This window comes from Carassius auratus, chromosome 29, assembly GCF_003368295.1.
Source record: "Carassius auratus strain Wakin chromosome 29, ASM336829v1, whole genome shotgun sequence".
Taxonomy (NCBI): Eukaryota; Metazoa; Chordata; class Actinopteri; order Cypriniformes; family Cyprinidae; genus Carassius; species Carassius auratus.
Window position 1 is genome coordinate 20,536,784 of NC_039271.1, and position 15,549 is coordinate 20,552,332.

Here is a 15,549-nt window from a genome sequence, read left to right on the forward strand (position 1 = left end):
GCCTTGTGTTTTGTTTTCAAACATTATTTTAAACCTTTTTTTTTTTGGTTCAATTCCGAATATGCTTGCCTTTTGTAGAATTATATTACATTGTATAGTAATGTGAATATTATCACTGGGAAGTAAGTAATTAACCTTGTTCATTTAATATATAAAAAATATTAAAGAAAATCAAGTGTTTAATATTGTCTATGCACAAACCTTAAAAAATAAATAAGCAATTATGACCGGACAAACTCTTTTGAGCAACTAAACTAGTGTTAAATACATGTAGACTATATTTATTAAATGGACGTCTAGTGGTTGAACCATGGCATCACATATGAATATTATTTTTCTATTTGCACTGGAATTTAAAAAAGTTTTTGTCCATTTTTACCCTAAACGCTACATAATAATATAAATGATAAACCAATTAGAAAATGTTATATGTTATTTGGTCATTCATGTATCATTTAGTTGCAAAAATCTTTTCGAAACAATAACTAAATAGAACTGAATGAATATACAGTAAAATTGTTTAATTGATTAAAAGTTACAGGTAAGGTGTTGACACATGGCTAAGTTTGGTCACATGGCTGCAAAGGGTTATGAGAACTTTGCAATGCTGTATTTATTCTCCAAAGAACTCCAAAGAATAAAATAGTTTTGTAAAGTGAAGTCAGTATAGTTATCAATCCACATAAGTACGAGAAATTGCTGCAAATATAGTGAAACTGCTGTCTGTCCCGATTAAACACATTCAAACATATAGCCAGCCAGGAGTTGTTTGGAACTATTGAGAGCTTCGTGAAGCACTTGGCAGGCATGGCAGGAAGAACAAAACTTGTTGTAACTTTCTCAATGGCTCTGCATGTAACGTTCATACATTTTGGTATGCTTTGGAATGCATCATTTTGAAAACAAATTTATTTTTAACTTTTGTTATGAATGAAAGGGGCAATTATGTAGTGCTTTACTGTGTATTGCTGTGCACCCAAAGTGCTTTACAATCATCTGAGGGGGTCTTCACCTCAAACACCACCAGTGTGCAGCATCCACCTGGATGATGCGATGGCAGCCACAGTACATTGGCGCCAGTGCGCTCACCACACACCAGCTACAGGTGGAGACGAGAGAGAGATAGAGCCAATTTTGTGGATGGGATAATTAGGAGACCATGACTGACAAGGGCCAATGGAGAAAATTTGACCCGGACACCGGGGTTACACCCCTACTCTTTATGAAAAGTGCCATGGGATTTTGAATGACCACAGAGAGTCACGGCTTTTGGTTTAACATCTCATCCAAAGAAAGGTGCTTTTAATGGTATAGTGTCTCCGTCACTATACTGAGGTGTTAGGACCCACACAGACCACAGGGAGAGCGCCCCCTGTTGTCCTCACTAACTCCTCTTCCAGCAGCATCCTATTTTTCCCAGTGGGAAACCAGTCTTGGGCTACAGGGTGATATGGCTGGCTGTTTTGTGTTCATGTTTCCCCTTCCCTTTGTATTTTGGTATTTCCTTTGTTGTCATGGTTTCATGTAATGCCTTTTTTACAGTACATTAATATACCCATTTTATTTGGTCTCCTTGAGTATTTTGTGGTCTTATTTGCCAGTGACTTTTGGGTAATCCCAACACATTTACACTTATGCACTTAACAAACACTTTCATCCAAAGTCTCATACAAGGATAGGTTCACATTTTTGTTATGAAGTTCTGGCTGTTTCCGGTTTAGTTTTTTAGCTTTTCATTTTTGGGTTCTTAAGTCACTATCCCAGTTTCAGTACTCTGCATTTGAGTTCTTTGTCATATCATGCCTCATGAGTTGTCTTTTAAAAAAGTGATTGAGTATGTAATGAAGTTTGAAAGTGGAAAAATAATGAAGAACAAAGTCAAACTCTGCCATTTAATGGACACAGAAGAACTCAGCACAAGTCAGTCATATGCTTGCTTGTATGTGTAGTTTCTTGTCTTCATTCTTCAGCTTTAGTCTTAAAAAAAGCAAACAATGAATAAATTAATAGAATTAATTGAAAATATTTTGTTTAAAACATTTCTTAGATTTTATGTATAAAAAGTAACTGTTCTCTGTATAATCATCATCTGTTTTTACCTTTCCAGCTTCACGGCTCTTGGTTCTCAGCTTGTTGACCTGGGACTCGGCGATGTCCGCGCGCTCATGAGACTCCTCCAGCTCATTCTGCACCTTCCTGTACCTGGACAGGTGAGTGTTGGCCTGCTCCTCCTGTTAGGATTACACAAGATATCCAACCCTTTCAGAGCATTGCACTCATGTCAATGAGTGTATTGAATAGAAAATGTCAAAGCTACACACTCAAGACATTTTACATTAGACTTACAGCTTCTTCAGCTTGGCGTTTATAGGCCTTCACTTTCAGCTGTAGCTTGTCTACCAGATCCTGCAGCCGAGCCACATTCTTCTTGTCTTCCTCAGTCTTTGGGTGTAAAATTGTTCATGGTCTTGTTTAAACTATGTATATAATCATGAAAGATGTTAAATGTTTAATTATTGTGTAGTTTTACCTGGTAGGTGAGCTCCTTCACTCTCCTTTCATATTTGCGCACTCCTTTCACAGCGTCTGCACCACGTCTCTGTTCAGCTTCAACTTCAGCCTCCAACTCATGCACCTTCAGTAGATAGTTATTGTTATAACTGTGAAATCTCTGCCATGGCCAGTTCATCTAAGGGTTACTCACACTAGGCGATCTGAACCATTCCCGAGCACCCCCAAACTTAATTTCTTTTGACTAGTGTGATCACTCTGTACCTCACTTGAAGAGGTGAGCCAGAGCATGGTTCAGTTGGGCTCTGGTGTTATACCAATGTATGTAGTGTGGTTGCTAACTGCACTGGAGCATGGGACAGCTACTAACTGTGTGTGCACTATTATCATATTTTATACAAAAAACATATATTACTACTTGAAAAGTAGCAGTTTTTAGTTAATTTGAATATTGAATAATATAGATCCATATCAGGTCTGGTTTTCACCTTGTTGATAAACATTATTAATACTTTGTGAGTATAGCTGCAAATTACTCCATCAGTGTCATCTGATTCCATAATCATTGTATAATCGCACTCTGGCTCATTAGAAGACACCCGTTCCTACTATGAGTACACCCTAAGACTGTATTTAGCCAGTGATTTACCCTGGACTCCAGTTTCTGGAGCTGCTTCTTTCCACCCTTCATGGCCAGACTCTCAGCCTCATCCAGACGGTGCTGCAGGTCTTTGACAGTTTCTCTGCTTCTTGTCAAGGTTGGCAGCCAGTGCGTTTGCCCTCTCCCCATCAATCATGAGGTCCTCTACTTCACTCTGCAGTCTCTGTTTGGTCTTTTCCAGAGAGGCACACTTGGAGTTCACTGCCTCAATGGATTCTTCAGCATCCTGCAGACGCTGTGCCAGCTTTTTCCTGAAGAAAGTGGTGTTAGATGATGAAACCTTACTAATATTTGTGAAATTAAATGTAGGGTACTCAAGACTTTTTTCTTTGCTGTACTTACTTGGATTCCTCAAGCTCTTCAGTGCGTTGGATGGCATCAGTCTCATATTTGGCTCTCCACTGGGCCACCTCACTGTTGGCTTTAGACATTCCCCGCTGGAGTTCAGCTTTGGCCTCCTGCTCCTCCTCATACTGCTCTCTGAGCAAATCACAGTCATGGCGGGCAGACTGAACTGCATGGGCCAGAGCGTTCTTGGCCTATGGGCGGCACACTTTGGGATATTAAACACTTTACTATCTACACGATGGCTTGGATTTAAAAAAAAAAAAAAAAACATTACAAATAATTTGATTATCAAAACACTACTATTTGCAACTTTACCTTGACTTCTTCCTCAACATGTCTTTTGAGATCTTCAATTTGCTGAGTAAAAGCCTGTTTTCCTCTAGTTAACTGTGAAACAAGTGCTTCTTTCTCTTCCAGCTGACGGCTAAATTCACCTTAGAAACAAGTTACAAATATTAGCATGAAATATAATAACAGAATATTTTAACTCAATTTTGTTTTAAGATTTTTTAAATGTAGCTTAGTCTCTTACCATTTTCAGTCTGAAGTCTTGCTCGTTGTGCACTCATGTCATTCAACTGCCGACTATTTTCATCATTTTTGGCCTTGATTTCACTCAGCTGGTCTTCAAGGGTGCGGCACATCTTCTCTAAATTACCCTAAAGAGATTAGAGATTATATGAATATGTTTGTAAAGATGATTTTGTACTTATTAATGATCATCTAGTGACATTACCTTTGCTTTAGCCACAGCCTCCATGTTGCTTGACAAATCATCAATCTCCATCTTGTATTCACTCTTTTCCTTCTCCAGCTTCTGCTTGACCCGCTGGAGGTTGTCGATCTGTTCTCCGAGTTCAGCCACACTGTCTGCCTGCTTCTTTCGGAGGGCTGCAGCTGTAGCTTCATGCTGCAAGGTGGACTCCTCCAGATCACGACGCATCTTCTGGAATTCGGCTTCACGCTTCTTGTTCATCTCAATCTGAGCAGCAGTGGCACCACCAGCTTCCTCAAGCCTCTCGCTGATCTCTTCAAGTTCCCTAGAAAGATCGGCTCTCTGCTTCTCCACTTTGGCACGAGCAGATCGCTCTGCCTCAATTTCCTCTTCCAGCTCCTCGATACGGGCCTAAATAAAAAAAAAAGTCTTCTTTACTGATATCTGTAATATGGATTTTTCCAGATATGTATCTACTTGACCATTTCACATCAGAAAGATTAGAGCTAGTGTTACCTGAAGTTCTTTGATCTTCTTCTGAAGCTGTGCTCCCAAAGACTGTTCATCCTCAATCTTGCTGAGAAACTGACTTATCTCAAAATCCTTCCTGTTTTGAAAGTAGTGTCTTGTAAAATGTGCCAATTACTTATTTAATTTAAAATGTGTAATTGTGTAAAGTTCAAAATCTGATGGCCACTCACTTTTTGATCTTCTCATCTGATTGCTGTTTTTCATTCTCCAGGTCCATTATGGACTCTTGGGCCAGTTTCAGATCACCCTCAAGCTTCCTCTTGACTCTCTCAAGGTCCATACGAAGCTTCTTCTCTTGCTCCAATGAGCCCTCAAGCTATTGTTACAGAAACTGAAACATTAACATCTGATATAGAGCAATAAATTTGAGTTCTCATTGATTCATGGTCTTATTCCTATGCCAAACATCTTACATCGTCCACTTGCTGCTCAAGCTTTGTCTTAGCTTTAGTCAGAGTGTTGACTTTGTCTTCCTCTGCCTGAAGGTCATCAAGAGTCTGCTGGTGTGCCTCTTGGAGGGCTTTCTTCTCTTTGGTCAGCTTGGCGATGCTCTCGTCTTGAGAGGCCATCTCCTCTGTCAGGTTTTTGACCTAAATAGAAACATTAATTACTGGTTTCATTACCAAGAGCCTGAATCATAACCGGCAGTTTATATGAAGAGTTTGGTTCCAAGGAGGAAAACTACGATTGGTTGAGCATATTGTAGAATGTATATATATACTGACTTTATTCTCTGTTGCATGTTTCTCCTTCTCCACTTTTGCCAAGGTGAGCTCCAGGTCATCAATGTCTTTTTTCAGCTCAGAGCATTCATCCTCCAGTTTCCTCTTCTTGGCAGTCAGTTCGGCATTGATTTCCTCCTCATCCTCTAGTCTCTCTGTTGTCTCTTTGAGTTTGCCCTCAAGTTGGATCTTGCTTTTGATGAGCCCTTCACATCTCTCCTCAGCATCATTGAGGTTTTCAGATTCCTGTTCATTGGAATGGATATAGTTAATGACTCATGCTTAGGGATTCACAATATATCATCCACCATATCGGTATTGGCTGATAAATTTGAATTTTTCTGTTATTTTTATCGGACCGGTAAGAGAATTTGACCGTTATCTTAGAGCTGATAAATAATGCATTATTTCCTGCAGAGACACTCCAGATGTGCACTGTTCACCATGATGGTTTTTAATTGCGAAATAGAAAATACAGTGAACTGCAGTATGTGCATGGCAAGTCTATAATATTATATTGAGATCATTAGCTACTGTAAAATAATGTAACACAATCTTTGTCCGCCTGGATTTTAGTGCATTGTTAAGGGAAGAGCACATTCACAACGGATACACACGTGACTAGCACAGTTAAGTTCGCTTGTGAATTAACAGTCTTCTGTGCAATTGTACATTGTAGTATTGTGTTTATTTTATGCATATAAATCAGATTATGCATATAAATATATATATACATGTTGTAATATTATATTTATGTTGTATAAATATCTGAATATTTAATGCGTTCCATGTGTTTAATAAGATGGCAGCACTTCAATTTACTGGTGTTTATTCAGCTCCTCAGCTTCAGCACACGCAGCTTGAACAATAATGCACAACATTAATAACTATAATTGGGAATCTCATAAACACAATAATATAAAGAGAATATTACCGTAATAAAGAAAGTTGTGAATTATTTGGGTTTATTTGCCGTGTTTCAGGACGTTCAGAGTGTGTCCACGACACATCTGACTATTCGAGCTGTAGCGCAGGTGTATTGCAGTATTGGAAATAGGCTACTTCTGTTTTAAACCATGAAGGCGAGCCACAGGATATCATACAAGCAACGTGCAAACTTTGTGCAAGTCAAACCTATGCTGGTGAACGTCTTTCACCATGATAGTTAAAGTAAAATCTGTTCACATTTTCGGCATCTGATGACGTATTAACAGTGCGTATTCTCTCAGAGATGAAGAGAGACAAATATTCTAATATGTGGTATATATAACTGTTTTAATTTATTTCTTTAATGTTTCTCTTGGGGCCCGAACAGAGTGAAAACAATGAAAAGAAACTTATTTTTTGTTGAACAGGTTGTTTTTGAAAGTCGGTGCATAAAATAAAGCTGCTCTTTTGCTTCATTAATAAAGTATTACTGAGGTGTAACAATTTTATTCAGGCTGTAGGGCTATGACTTGTAGGCTATAATAAACCTGTTTTAAAAGACATTATTAAAACATTTTCAGTGAAGAGTAGCCTATGCTTATAGCCATTTTCTTTTATCACAGCGTCACAGCGTGTCAGTTATGCAGTGATCCACTATGAAATTTTTGTGAAGCAAATTAATTCTAATATTAATTTAATAATAAAAGTAACATAATATTACTAGACAGAAAATAACAGGCCTACATTAATTGGAAATGCCAAGTACTTTTAATCATGATAATATTTAATGATTTTGACAATATCTCTGTTCATGTCAGTTCTTGGCTTTCATATTTAAAGATTAATCGGTTATGGGTATCGGCCAAAATGTTCATATCGGTGCATCCCTACTTATGTTCATAAATGTAGGTGAAATACTCACAGAAGTTACTTGCAGTAAAAGATCGTTTTTCTCCTGAACAAGTGACACCATTTTCTCCTCAAGCTCCTTCTTTTTAGCTAATGCCTTTGTTAAATCTTCTTTCATTTTATCAAAGTTCTCTTTCATTGATGCCATTTCTTTTTCACTCTCTGCACTCTTCAGAAGAGGCTTGATCTTGAAGTACACCTTCATCCATGGCCAATGTTTGACATTCATGAATGAGCGGATGTTGTATTGGATGGAATAAATTGCCTCCCTGTGAAAATTGTAATCAGTAAACCAGCCTTTATCACACTGTGCAACTAAACAGTTGTGTTTCAGACATTATTGTAAGTACCTCCTCTCCGTCATTTTGACATACTCCTTCCTCATGACATATCCTCGGGCCAAAGCCTGAGTCATGGTAACCAGACTTGATAGTTTTTCATCTCTCATCTCCTCAAGAGTACCCAACAGACCAGCTTTAAAGAACACCTACAAGAACATTTGTAATATATTAGTGCTGTAGGGTTGAAGAAGCCAATAAGTGCTTTTCAGAGTAGATGTGGCCTGATGACATTTGGGAGAATTCTGTCCTTTCTTTTTTGATGTAACAGTTTGAGGAGGCATGAGAGTGTCCGGTACACAAAGTGGAGTACAAAAATGTTTTGTGTAATCTTGTGTGGAATAAGGCTTGACCGACACAAAGCCTAGACTTGAACGCCTATTCAAAAGCTTCAGGCCTGCCTTCTTCATACTGATGCAGGGCAATTGGAAGGAAGAATTCTCTACAATGTCATTGTGTTGTAGCAGAGTAAAAAATGAGAAGGAAAGAGTTGAAATAGTTTTGTCCACGTGGTGTATTTGCTGAACAGCTCACCTTGGTGTGTCCAAATTTGTATTGGTTGTGGTCAATATCAATAGAGCCCAAGAGTTTCTCTGTAGCTTTTTTGTTGTCAATGAACTGTCCCTCAGGGATGACAGCAGCATTTAATACTTTGTATCTAGAGGACATTTACGGGAAGGTTAGGAGGTGAAGATTAGGTTATACATCATCTCTAAGTAAGAAGTTGCAAAAAGATGTCATTACCTCTGCTTAAAGTCACCGTAGTGGATTCTGCTGGGGAAACCCTTCGTGCAGATTCTGATGCCCTCCAGCACACCATTACACCTGAGCTGGTGGATAACCAGGAAGTTCTCCATCAGACCTGAAATGCAAATGTTCTTAAGGTTCAGGTTTTCTTTTTTTTTTTTCAAAACCGTGATCTATTTGAGTCTTCAAGGATCAAGGTTACCTGGAGTCTTGGTTTCATTAGGAATCAAGCAGCGCACAAAGTGAGGGTGAGTGCTCCTCAGGTTAGACATCAGTTTACCCAAGTTCTCCTGTGGAAAGTTTGTGATTAATCTAATCGCAATGGTGAAAAATTTACAAACTTCAATTAGAGAGAGAATCTGTTTACCCTAAAAACTGCAGACACCGTCTGGAAGGAACCACCCTTCTTCTTGCCTCCTTTCTTTGCACCTCCCTCTGCTTTATATCAGTGACAGAGGTTTTTTTTGTTAATCATGTGTTGCTGTCCATTAAGCCCTTCAATAATCTCTATTTGCGTCTTGTTGATTCTAACTATTCTCTTGCATAGACAAACTTCGTTTTTTAAAACTCCAAAGTCTGTGATCACATAGTTTGTTGCACTCTGATGACCTCATTCTTTTTTCTTAGTTTTTGTATAAGAAGGTGTCTTGTACATAATTCAAACACAAAGGAATTTAGGAAATGCAAATGTTTGTACCTTCTGGCACAGCGACATACAGCAAGGCCAGCACTTTGAGTGCTGACTTTTGGTAAAGTTGCACGACAGAGTCGTTCAGTGGATCCTTGTTCTTCTCCAACCAGCCAGTAATGTTGTAGTCCACAGTGCCGGCGTAGTGCACCAGAGAGAAGTGGGCCTCTGCTTTGCCTTTCCCAGGCTTGGGCTTCTCGAAAGCTGAACATTTGCCCAGATGCTGATCATGCAGCTTGTTTTTGAAGCTTGAGTCTGTAGCCTTTGGGAACATGCACTCCTCTTCAAGAATGGAGAAGATACCCATTGGCTGTTGAAGAAATATTCCCACTCAAGCACAGGCACAGTGAGATTGTTATTTTAATTTACTGAATATCCTCTTACCTTCTCAATGAGCTCAATGCAGGTAGCCAAGTCCATACCAAAGTCAATGAATGCCCATTCAATGCCTTCTTTCTTGTACTCCTCTTGCTCCAGAACAAACATGGTGTGGTTGAAGAACTGTTGCAGTTTCTCATTTGTGAAGTTAATGCAAAGCTGCTCCAAGCTGTTATACTGATAATTCAACAGAAGCAATTATTGCAACTGACTGTTATCTTGTATGTCTTGATCCTTTCAGAGACATTAATGACTGATACTCACATCAAAGATCTCAAATCCAGCGATGTCCAGCACACCGATGTAGTACTCTCTAGGATTCGTCGTGTTCAACATCTCATTGATACGGACGACCATCCACAAGAACATTTTCTCATAGACAGACTTGCAGAGTGCAGAGACTGCATTGTTCACCTGACAAATTCAAAGGTCAATGTATTATTATCCTTACTTCTCACGATGACTATGTCTGAGATATTTCTCGCTGTATCCACAAGTTAAATGTGTTGATGAATTCATCACCTGTGGTACTGTCTGGCCTTTGGTCACCATCTCATTCCCGACCTTCACTCTGGGGTAACACAGAGCTTTCAGCATGTCAGCGGAGTTGATGCCCATGAGGTAGGCGATTTTATCAGCCGCTAGGGAAGCAGAGTTTTATGCATTATTGTTGCTATTTAAGTGACCGTTTATATGTTAATTTGTGCTCAAATTTGATCTTACCCTCATTGCCGTCAGGTTCGGCCTGCTCCTCTCTCTGCTTCTGTTTGAACTTCATGGCCCCATGATGCATCACCGCACCTGTCAGCTTGTAGATGCTGATCTTCTCATCAGCAGTGAAGCCCAGAATGTCAATAGCAGTCTGTTTTTACACAGACCAAATAAATCATGTTTATTGGAGTACTTTATACTGTGTCATGCAGTATTCAGTTAAAGGTTGTGTTTTTCTGATGTTTACTTGCTCATAAATTTTGCAAAAAAGTCTCAAATACTACTACTACTAATAATATTGCAGCTGTCCACATACATCTGTGGCAATGAACTCCTACACATCATCGATGCTCTTGACAGTGATTTCACCCTGGCTGATCATCGGATAGTCGTAAGGGTTGGTGGTGATGAGCAGGGCCTCTGTAAAGAATTGATGTGCAGAATGTTTCCAGTGCTCTCAAACATAGAAATAACTGAAACACACAATCCTGTAGATTTCTCACCGAGCAGCTCTGGCTTGTGTCCAGTCATGAGCTGGTAGAAGATGTGGTAACTCCTCTCAGCAGACAGCTGGAATGTTACCCTTGACTTTTCTAGCAGATCTTTACAAGAAGAGTGTGGTAAAAAAAGACATTGTTTTCAATTGAGCAACCCACATCTTAGACTCCAAATAAAATATTTGGCTAAAAACAGTGTTGACTCACAAGTTTCAATATCTGCTTTGGCCAGTTTACCAGTGCCCGAAAAGTGAATCCTGATGAATTTACCCTAGATTGAAATCATTGATAAAAGGTCAACTGTTTGTGATCGACAATTTATGATGTTATTAATGATGATTCTTAGGTGCAACTTACAAAACGAGAGGAGTTGTCGTTCCTTATAGTCTTGGCGTTACCATAAGCCTCCAGCAGAGGGTTGGCTGCAATGATCTGGTCCTCCAGTGATCCCTAGACGTAATTGTAGCACAGTGGGCAGTCATGAGGTGAATCACAAACACTGTCCTCAATAACACTGTCTAGAATAGATACTCACTAACCTGCATTTTTCCAGGGCCAGAGTCTGTCTTCTTTGGACCAGCCATCGCAACAGTTGCAAAGTACTGAATGACACGTTTTGTGTTCACAGTCTTTCCTGCTCCAGATTCTCCACTGGAGATTTATATGAGTTCATCATTTAGTCATAAATCTTTTACTGATTTACAATTATAACTAAAAAAGCTTCAGGTTTAGATTCAGCAGAAGAATATTTACTCACGTAATCAGGACAGACTGGTTCTCACGATCTGAAATTAAACCGTGAAATATTAACAGAATATATATTAGGTACCACTCTATATCAACTTGAAGCTATTAAGTGTTTGTTTTTTGACAGTGTTATTAGATTAATAGGCTATATCCTAAAGTTAACATTTCAGTTATTTATTCATATAAGTACATATAGAAGACAAAATAATGCAAAATAATGGTTGTTATCAAACACTTACTAATTGAACATTCATTTGAAATGTACTACTCAGTTAACTAAGGATAAAAACAACATCAGTCACCTTTGATGGAAAGATACTATTTGGAGTTAATTCAGCTTTTCTATGAACTCTGTCACAACAGCAATTTATAGACAATGAATTATAGGCTAATACTTCATGCTAGTTATTATAAAGTGTATTTTTCATTGTCTCTTTAACTGTTATATGTTGAAACTGCTGGAATCCACTTACCAGTGAGCATGAACTGGTAGGCGTTGTCAGAGATGGAGAAGATGTGAGGTGGGGCTTCAATCCTCTTTTTGCCTCTGTATCCAGCCACAACAATTGCGTCGTACACTGGGAGCCATTTGTATGGATTGACAGTGGCACAGAACAAACCAGAGTAGGTCTGAAATGGAGATCGTCCAGTTTTACAATGTTGCTGCCCTATTCCAGGAATAAATTATGATTTACTTACATAGATCATCCATGCTGCGTAACGCTCTTTGAGGTTAAACAGCACAGAAGGCTCATTCAGGTGGGTCATCATGGCCATGTCCTCCATTTTGTCAAATTTGGGAGGATTCCTTGGGAAGATTTGATCTTCTTTTACGGTGACAGTCTGTAATGTACTTTTTTTTAAGCTTTGAAGACTCAAGCACAGTCACATATGAAATATTATTTTTTTATATTTGATACTTACTTTCCCACAGTCAGTTTTGACAGTAGCTTTGCCAGCCTCTATACTAACAAGAGTACCTTTCAAGTACATCTCAGCTGGATCTGTCACGAAGAATGCTGTTTTGGCATCGAATTGAGCAGTCTGAGCCTCGAGTCTCTCTCTTTCTGGCTTCCGGAGGTAAATGGCCGCCGGGCCGAAACACTCCATTTCACCATCTCCCATGATTGTACTTCACTGTGGAGCACAACTGACATCACCATGCTGATATACTTCATTAGATTCACTTTTTGATTGTCATTGTCTTACTTTCAACTCTAACTCTCCTAATACATTCCAATCAGTTAAACCAAACAGCCAAACAAATCATATTGTCACCATCAGTTGGGAAGTTCTTTACCTTGTATTTATCTCAGCTGTCAAGTTCAGGATTCTGAAAAATAACAATTATATACTATAGACTATATACTAATTAGTAATATACATATATATATATATATATATATATATATATATATACATATATATATATATATATATATATATATATATATATATATATATATAATAGATATATAGACAGACAGACATATAGGTAGATAGACAGATAGATAGATAGATAGATAGTTAGATAGATAGACAGACAGACACAGAGATAGATAGACTGATAGACATACATATAGATAGATAGATAGATAGATAGACAGACTGATAGACAGACATATAGATAGATAGATAGATAGATAGATAGATAGACAGACAGACAGAGAGATACATAGACTGATAGACATATAGATAGATAGATAGATAGATAGATAGATAGATAGATAGATAGATAGATAGACAGACTGATAGACATACATATAGATAGATAGATAGATAGATAGATAGATAGATAGATAGATAGATAGATAGATAGATAGATAGACTGACTGATAGACAGACATATAGATAGATAGATAGATAGATAGATAGATAGATAGATAGATAGATAGATAGAAAGACTGATAGACATAGATAGATAGATAGATAGATAGATAGATAGTGACTCACCAGTTTTGATGGGCAACTGTGCCTCAATCAGAGGTTGTAATTTATATAGTATCTTTACTGAAGACTCAGCTGAACTGTTCAGCTGGATTTGGTAATGTTATTCTACATGGTTTATGATGATGCATCTCAGTCCTAGTGGAAAATAGCAACACGTTGTCCTTCTTTTGTTTCGTTGGTTTGTTGGAGCATGTGATATTTTAATTATTCTCATGGTTTAGATCAACTTAACAGCCTTTCTATACTTAAATTCATGATGTTGATATGTTTTAATTTTAAAGCAAGAACATCATAGATATCATTTCATAGACATTTGGATAATATACTTGTATGACATAAAAGTTTAACAGTCCATGTTTTTCTTATTTTTTGTCTCTTTTTAATGTAGGCCTTCTTGTTGAGTGTATGTTTGTTTACAATCTTTAATTTGATGTCACTGAGGTCTTATTTCAATGTTGCATCTTATTTTAATCTTGGCAAAGAGGAGCAACTTGGTTCAGATGTAAAGAAGCAGTCAGCTGTCACTTCTATTTAATTTTAGAGGTGAAAGCAAGACTGGCACAATATGATGACTAAAAGTTTTTACTTTTGATAAATGGTAATATACGACTTATGTTCTGGGCAACTGTCATATTAATAACTATTTGTTTTTGAACATTTAGCATTTATATTATTTCCTCTTTGAAAACCAAAGATGGACTGTGACAGTTCCTCCAAATTAATAAATAAATATATACATATATCTGGCAGACTTTTCTTGGGCAATTAAACCTCAGTAATCACTGCACATACGGATCTTATTTCATGGTCATATAACAACTCTCAAAGTTATAAACAGCATGTTCATATATGGACAAATTATAAATATAGCACAGTGAGAGCTCTTGTTTGTATTAAGTTTAGGTTACACATCCAGGCCATGGTGAAGACTTATTTGACCTGTCATGACATTACTGTAAGATTTCTCAGTATGTGAACTGCTTTTTCAATTGACTGTACTTTTGAAATAAATAAACAAATAATTAAAAGTAATAATGTTTATGACTTGCTCTAAACTCTATATGTTAACATTCATTAGCTGCTGCAGTATACTATTGTAATATATTGTTCTTAACTGACTTTGTCTTAAGAATTTTGCTTGATTTTAATATAAATTTACAGACAACAGTCACCATACTCAGAAGTCTTTGGCCCAAAGATGAATAAGTACTACACACTTATTCATCTTTGGGACAATTGCTTCTGAGTATGGTGAGTTGCATTTCCAGATAAATTTCTTTATGAATATGGTACTGTTTGTTATCATACCACATCAAGTCAAATTCGAATCACAAAATCATTTACTTTTCTTGAATGTAGTTTTTGCATTGTTGACCCAGGATGTAGGGAAGTTTTTTAGTACAATTATAAGAGACAATCTTCATACAAGTAAAATCACATCAGAATACAAGCAGGCTATAAAAGTTGCAGAGCAGACAATAGTCTGGAGCAGTGTTCATTTTGACCAAATTTAGATTTTGTTTTAGTCATATTTTAGTCATCTTAATTGTTTTTAGTGTCAGTATAGTTTTAGTTGACTAAATATCATAAAATCTTAGTCGACTAAATCAACCATGAATTTAGTCAGTGAAAATCGAATGGGTTTAGTTACAGTGCATTTATAAAGCATTTCTCTAAAACGTCCAAACATATTATGTACACTGTTAAAAATGTATTGTATTTTTACAGGAAACTCCTGGCAACTAATTGCCGTGAATTTACAGCAAACAATATACAAGAAATATACTGTTGATTTAACACAATAAAATTCAGTGTTTATACAGCAGTGGTGCTGTGAATACAGTAGCATTAATACAATAAAATGTTGTATTTTGTATTGTTGTCGTTCAATCCTCAACAGTGGTGACAATCCCGAAAAAAAATTGCAGCAATGCATGCTGGGAGCCATGAACATGTTTTAGCAAAAAGTTAGCATAAACCATATTTGTTCCCTATTAAACATCAGCGTATGAATCACAACAGTGTTTCAAACTATTTATTTTTATATCAGTTGGGTCTTTTAAACCATTTTAGTACAGTCAGTTGGTTGTTATTAAAACTAACTTGTTGATCTGCTTTATAATTGCAGAAATGTTTTCTGAAAACAAATGCAACTGCAGAAAAAAGTAT

The 15,549-nt window shown here is 37.3% G+C and overlaps 1 pseudogene; it reads right to left on the reverse strand.

The window, feature by feature from the left end:
- Positions 1-2,392: 2,392 nt before the first annotated feature.
- LOC113048345 (myosin heavy chain, fast skeletal muscle-like) lies at positions 2,393-12,800 on the reverse strand (annotated as a pseudogene).
- Between the last annotated feature and the right edge of the window lie 2,749 nt (positions 12,801-15,549).